Genomic DNA, 7812 nt, shown 5'->3' on the forward strand with positions numbered 1-7812 from the left:
AGCAAAGTCAATCCTGGGCAACAAAGGCAAGGCAGGAGGCATCACAATCCCTGACTTGAAATTATACTACAAAGCTACTGTAATAAAATCAACATGGTACTGGAAAAAAAAAAAACAGACCTGAAGATCAATGGAAAAGATTAGAAGATGCAGACACAATTACAAACACACTCAGCCACCTTATCTTTGACAAAGAGGTGAAACATGTTCACTAGAAGAAAGACAGCCTCTGATAGGTGGTACTGGAAAAACTGGCTTTCCATATGCCAAAGACTAAAGCAAGACCTATGCCTATCACCATGCACTACACTAAAGTCAATATAGATCGAAGATCTAAATATTAAAACAGAAACACTGAATCTACTGGAAGAGAAATTAGGTAGAAATCTTGAAGACATAGGTATAGGCAGAGACTTCATGAACAAAACCCAGACTGCGTGGAAAATACTACAAAGAATCAACAAATGGGATCTCACCTTATTAAAAAGGTTTTACACAAAAAAAGAAATCACCAACAGAGTGAAAAGACAATCTACAGAGTGAGAAAAAATTATAGCCAGATGTCCCTCAGATGAAGGGCTTATATCTATAACATATAAAGAACTGGAAAAACTCAGGCCCCCAAATTCAAAGACCCAGTCCAAAAATAGGCATCTGAGATGAACACACACTGCTCAGATGAAGAAATACAAACAGCAAATAAATATATGAAAAAATGTTCAACATCACTGATCATTCAAGAGATGCAAATTAAAACAATACTGAGATTCCATCTCACCCCAGAAAAAAATGGCTATCATCAAGAAATTAACCAATAACAAACGCTGGTAGTGCTGTGGGGAAAAAGGAGATCTTCTCTATTGCTGGTAGGAGTGTAAATCGGCAACCACTATGGAAATCAGTGTAGAAGTTCCTTAAAAATCTCAGATTAGAGGACCTATTCAAATCAGCTATTTCCCTGTTGGATATGTTCCCAGAAAAAATAAAAACATCATACCACAGAGATATATGTGCACCCATGTTTATAGCTGCACAAATTGTAATAGCTAAATCTTGGAAACAACCCAATGCCCATCAACTGAGGAACGGATAAAAAGATGTGGTTTTGGCAGAGTACTGCTCAGCCATAAAGAAGGATAAACTCAAGACTTTTATAGGTAAATGGATGCAATTTGAGACCATACTCATAAATGAAATAAATCTGACCCATATGTGTAAACATCGTATTGTCTCACTAGTGTGAGAAATTGAAAGAGTAAATAAGATCCAAAATGTACAATAAGTATTGTGGATTAGGAAGAAACTGTTCAAAAGAGCAGAGAAGCTGATGGGGAAAAAGGGAAAGGAAGGAAAAGAAAAGAGGGAAAATATACATACAGAAGATAGTTACACTGCTGGTGTCTCTTAGTTCATTGAAAAGAAAGAATTGTACTAGTACTGTTTGGGCAATATTTCAGGCCTATATCTCATATTCTGAGGAACTACTATGAAGATAACAGCACACAATGTATTAATTACTGTTACTTTCCTATTAGCCTGATGTGAAACTCTGCTTTACTTCATTTCTATTTTTCTTCTTCTCTTTAAAATAAAGAATAAATAAGTAAGTAAATAAAAATAAAATATGTCTGTGGTTATTTCTACAGAATTTCTGTCTAGTTAGCTTTATTGTTCCAGAATATGCTATAGGAATACTCTTGAATTTAACATAGCAATGTCTTGAGTTATCATGTTAATTTGGGGGACAACTGATTAGTGTGCAATAATGAATTTTGTCATTCATGTTTGAGTATATCTTTCTATTTATCCCTGCTTAATCATTGTTTATTAGTATAACATATATGTATATGTCTATATCATATTTTTGATGTTTCATATATATATATACAACACATAAGCAATAATGTTGTAGTCATATAGGTTCTGGGATATTTTATATAAATTGTTGATAATTTAAAAGGAAGTTTTTTCATCTACCACATTTTCAGTTTATGTTTTATAAAGAAAGTACTCTTGTATTCAATTTGACCTAATTTATTGATCCTTATGCTTGTGTTTGCCAAATCTGTAAGACTTTTAAGGTATATGATTTTGTGATGGCAATTTTATCTTCTGTCTTCCTTTTCTTGCAGTGCTGGGGATTGAGCCTACACCTTACATGAAATTTTCCGCTAAAGTACATTTCAAGCTCTTTGCTTTTTGTCGTACTAGAGTTCAATACAGGACCTTCTCAGTGACACACATCACTAAACTGCTTTTCAAATTTTTTTTTCAAATTTTGAGACGTTTTACTAAGTCACTAATTTGCCCAAGCTAGGCTTAAAAATGTGATCCTCCTGCTCCAGGATACCTGATTGCTAGGAATATAGGTTTATGTCACCATGCCTGATGCCATTTTTTAAAATTTTTGTTTTGAGACCAGGTCTTCCTAACTTGCTCAGGCTAGGCTTAATCCTGTGATCCTCCTGCTTCAGCTTTTTCAGTAAATAGGATAATAGACATGTAACCAATGTATACATGTCTTCCCCTTTCATAGATTTTATTTTTGTTTCTGTATACATAGCTAAAACATTACCTGATTATATAGCTGACCATGGGCTTTTTTGTATCACATTTGTGGGAAAGCTCTTCATATTTCTGGCATCAAATGTTATATGTGTCTTATTTTTTACATCATACCTTAACAGCAGATGAAAATGTGCTCTTGCACATCTAAACTGCTCAGAGTTTATATCAAAATATGATTGAATATGTCTTAATATAAATTGAAGTTATTATTTTTCCTTAAATTGTTGTTATGAATTTCATTAATAATATTGAACAGTTACCATTGAGCAAAATCTTTATTGCTCATGAGGTACTGTATTGTTTCTTAGAGACTTTGGGAGAATATTTTAATTTAGTACTTTGTCAGCTGTTTTAATTGAATTGTTTATATTTTTCATTTCGTGTGTGTGTGTGTGTGTGTGTGTGTGTGTGTGTGTGTCCTGAGCATCTTAGGTTTAGGGAAATTCATTGTCTCTGTATCATTCTGTGTCTCACCAAGCCTCAGAGTGACCTGGGGAATTTCAGCAGGCATTCAGATTCCTAAACATCTCTAGGGTATCTGTGAAGACTTAGGCCCAGAAGAGAGACTTCTCCATCCTCAGGCAACAATACAGTTTTGGGAGAAGAAAAACCCCAAACACATCTGGGGGGTCTCACTGTCAAGAATTCATCTTTCTCCCATCTTCTCTGTATTCTCAAGAAGTAATACCTGTGCAGTAAGCAGGCAGAGCTGACCAAGGAGGAAGGAGCCCCAAGAGCCAATCAATTCCACAATTCCCAGGTATCGTGAATGTCTCAACTTTCTTCCTAGGGTGATCCCCCAACCCTAACCCAGATACACAAGCAAAGTCCTCTGTACAACAGTGGATCTCTTTTGTCTCCCATGGTTAAATCTGAGATTATGGCTATTTCTTCTCATACAGAGTATATTCATACCTCCATTTTACGTACAAGGAATAAAAAATCATTTTCCATGTTAATATTCTTAGTGTTCAAAAATGTTCTCATCATTCAATCTGACCCCAAATTGTAGGATAACATGACATGTCATACATAGATATTTATTTCCAAATTCAAGGAGTCACATAGGATTTTTTAAAATTCAGTATTCTGAGATTGGTGCAGAGGTATTTTATTCTTCCTTACCCATCCTATAAATCTTGACCTTCACAAACTTTCCACCCTCTCATGCTTCCCATCCCTCTGAGGAAAACTGATCTCAGACATTTTCCCTGCTCCATATTACAGATTCAGGAAATGTTTCTCAAACCTAACCACTCTTCTCTTGCCTCTCTTATATGGATTTATTCCAAGGTCACTACAGAATGCTTTTTAAGAAAAGTTAGAACATTTTATAAAGTTTTACAACTCCCATAAGGCAAGTCTATCACAGATTAGTTGCCGATGTACATAGGTTATAATGCTAGTGTTGTGACCCGTGATCACTAAGGGGCAGCAAGGAAAAAACACTATAGAGTGAAAGTGTGGAGAAATTTAATTAGTCCCATCTGATGTTTTATTCAATCAGGAGGTAATTCCAGTCCTATGTTAATAATCACTATAAATAGTAATATCTTACATTTCATATTACTGCATGGGAAGCCTTTATAAACTACAGTTCTATCCATCATGGTGTTAATAATTAAATACACTGCATGGATAAATGATAGTCATTTGTTGTAAGCAAGTGAAGATTAACTGCAGTCTTTGATCCAAATGTGCCTGAAAAAAAGAAAAGAAAATGTAAGATTGTACAAATTGAAATTACCCTCTTGAGATTTTACTCACGCTGGCTTATTTGATCACCACTATGAAGTCGCTATGCACGAATTTGTTACACAGTTGTAAATGAAGATAGCTACCATTCCCAAATCTTTAATAACAAACTTAAATTACATTAATATAATAAGACATGACTCAATTTTGAGCTTTGATCTGTGCTCCTTTCCAAGCTTACGCTCCTATAAATGTTCATCCTCAGGAGTAAACATCATTCATTCATTCATAAGTTTGATCTGGAATGTTACCTTCTAGATTATTCATACAATTAGTGCAGATAGCTGGTCTCCCTCACCACAAGGAAATGCCATCTCACTGAACACCCCCTCAACTAGTAAGCCTATCTCTCCTCTTTTTTACTGCTCAGTTCAATCCAGTGATGCCTTTGGTCACATGCTTACCAAGACAGTGTTCTGATATTCCAGTGATGCTTTACCACATTGACTGATTAAGAACTCAAGCAACAGCTGCAATTTCTGCCTATCCCATTGGCACACTTGGCAGAACTAATTGAATAAGCTATTAATCCTAGTTTTATTAGATTTCATCATTCACTAAATTACTATATTTCTATATCTAGTGAGTTACTCAATGACCCTGCATTCTATTAATATTTCAAAGCTTCTTCCACGCATACTTAATTTTATATATTTTCATGCTGCCATTTACCTTGTGCAACATGAAAATATAAAATATATCCATAGGAAAATGGATCATATGAAAAAAGAATTCTGCTCGTGCCATAAAACTTACAAATTTAGTGATATTCATTTTCATTTTACTCCTCTAATTATTATATCTCAATTGTCGTATCTATCTTAGATAACTACCTTCTATAATTGAATTTTAAATTTGTGTCCCTTTCTCTTTCATTCCTCAGAATTTCATATTATTGATTATCTTCAGTTAAATTAATTAACTGCTTTGAAATTCAGCCTCCAACATCATGAACTTCTCCATTACTGCACCAGCCATCCTCTCATAGTCAAGCTCACTAAATATTGTTAACTTGGAAAGAAGTCTCATCTGAACTTAATTTCTAAATTTCATGTAAATCACTTTTCTCTAAAACAAAACTGGGAGAAACACCACTTCCCCATATCACCATCAAATTTTAACTTGCAACGGTCATAAGAGGCTTAGCCATTATTATGGGTAATCTTCCTGTTAATAAATATTAAAAAGATAATGTATTTTATCATAGATAAACACTGTATGTGTTTCTATCTTTGTTTTATTTGCAGTGGAGGAAAAATCAAATGATGACCACATTTTTCGGTCATTACTTTTCTGAACTTTCTCTATATCAGGTTTCTGGCTGTCCTTCATCTATTCACTCTTCAGTGTCTTTTTCAGGTCTTTTTCAGTCAATATCATTGAACAGCTCAAGCATTAATTATTTTTTATAAATGTCTTTTATTAGTATGTGTTTGTTGCAAGTATGGAGCATATTTTAATCATTTCTTTTAAAAAATTATGTCTACTTAGAAGCATTCATAATGTGAACAAAACTGCTGCAACAGTTTTTGCAATTAAGGCTCAGTATTCAATTAACAGAACAATTTTTTGTATAAACTGCATCAGAGACAACTGAAGATGAAAAACTACCATCCCTATATATAACTAATTTGTGCTGTGCACCAAGAACCTGCTTTAAATTTCCATGCCAATTTACAGCCCCCATGCTGTACCAGGCAAGGGTAGTGGCCATTGCAAATACCACCAGGGCGGGGCTAGCTAAAGACACATTCAAGCTGGGGGTATATCTCGGTGGCACAGTGCCCACCTGGCAAGCACAAGGTCGTGAGTTGGATTCCCTGTACCAAAAAAAAATAATAATAAGTAAATAAAGACACAGTCAATAGTGCGTTAACTGTAAAACAAAACACTTTAGTTTAAAAACAAATCTTACATAGTCTTCTATTTCTATTTTTTTAAAGGAGTGAGTTGTGTACAGGGGGGTTAAATGCTTTATGGACAAGAAAAAACTGCTGTAGAACCATCTTATTCATCATCATCTTCTTCATCACCATCTCCATCCTCTTCATCTTATCTTCTTTTTCTTGCATTTTCAGCCCCCTTGAGAATTCCCTTTTGTGCTGCATCAGGTTCCCTCTAGCTCAATAGGCGGCAACGTCCGTTTTGTACTTTTCCTTCAGCCTGGCAGCGTTTTTCTTGGAAGGCTGCTTGTCATCTGATGCAGTGTTATCCCACACTTCTCCCAGGTTCTTTGCAACATCACCAGAAGAGAGGCCAGGATGTTCACCTTTGTTTCGGAGGGTGATACTCAAACAGAACAAGAAGGCTGACGGAGGTCTCTTGAGCTCATGGGGATCCTTGAATTTCTTTTCTGTTTCTCCTTTAAGAAGGGTACAGGTTTGCATTCTCTTTCACAATGGGCCTTGTCTGCCTTTGCCATGACTTCAAATTTTTCTTTCTCTTCAGCAGACAGTCCTCCGTCTGTCTGAGCACTTCTTAGAAAACTCTGAGTAGTTCATGGAAACATCTGGGTCTTTTCTTATGCTCCCCTTGGCAAGTTTGCACAAAGAATGAGTATGATGACATTTTGCCTCTTGGCTTCTTAGGATCTCCTTTACCCACATTTACCTGCTTTTCTCAGCGAGGCACAGAATCACCAGTGTCTGTCTGGCTCTCACTTGCCCCTGCATTGTCTCTGTGGAGCTCAATGTATTGCAATCTATTTTAATCATTTTTAATATCTTTATATACTTCCCTAGTCTATCTGCCACATTTCGCCTATCTACTGCCCAATCTGCAAATAGCCTGCCATTATGAATCCTAATATCTCTCATTTTATTATCTTGCTTATTTATATTTCAGTTTAAATATATATATTACAGGAAAGCACACATGGGGAGATACTAAAGTTCCTGTTGTCTGTCTCTTACATGATTTCTCCCCTATACCTGGATTATTTTGTACCTGGAATTGAACTCAGGACCTTATATTTGCCTGGCAGGCACTGTGCCACTGAGCTATATGCCTAACCCTGGATTCTTACCATGGAGCACTTTAGAAAGTATTACAGCACGGTGGCAGAAGTGACAGAATTTTAGTCTATGACCATACGGCAAAACATTTGAAATCAAGATTTCACCAGATTAATCCTTTATATGGAAGTCCTGACTTTAAATTTAAATTATATCTTAGTTAAACTTAATTATATCTTAAGACATAGATTCAATATATCACTACCATGTCATATACTCAATAAAATTATTATTGCAATGTTACGCTTCATTGTTTCTTACATTTTCTTTGAAAATCATCAGAAGTTCTGTGCTTATAGCAAATTTTTATTTAGACTATATACTTTTCAAATGGTAATGACAGGGGCCTGGCATCTCTCATACAGGGTAAGACATTTGTTATAAAATGTTTAGACTCTTTTTAAAATTTTTTTAGAAAAATTAAAAATAAGGGGCTGGGGATTTAGCTCAGCGGCAAAGCGCCTGCCTGGCAAGC

The 7812-nt window shown here is 35.4% G+C and overlaps 1 pseudogene; it reads right to left on the bottom strand.

Annotated features, from left to right (window-relative positions):
* LOC102027255 overlaps positions 1 to 7812 on the bottom strand; it is an 11546-nt pseudogene that overhangs the window by 2574 nt on the left and 1160 nt on the right.

Source organism: Chinchilla lanigera, unplaced genomic scaffold (genome assembly GCF_000276665.1).
Source record: "Chinchilla lanigera isolate Chin_1 unplaced genomic scaffold, ChiLan1.0 scaffold00049, whole genome shotgun sequence".
NCBI lineage: Eukaryota > Metazoa > Chordata > Mammalia > Rodentia > Chinchillidae > Chinchilla > Chinchilla lanigera.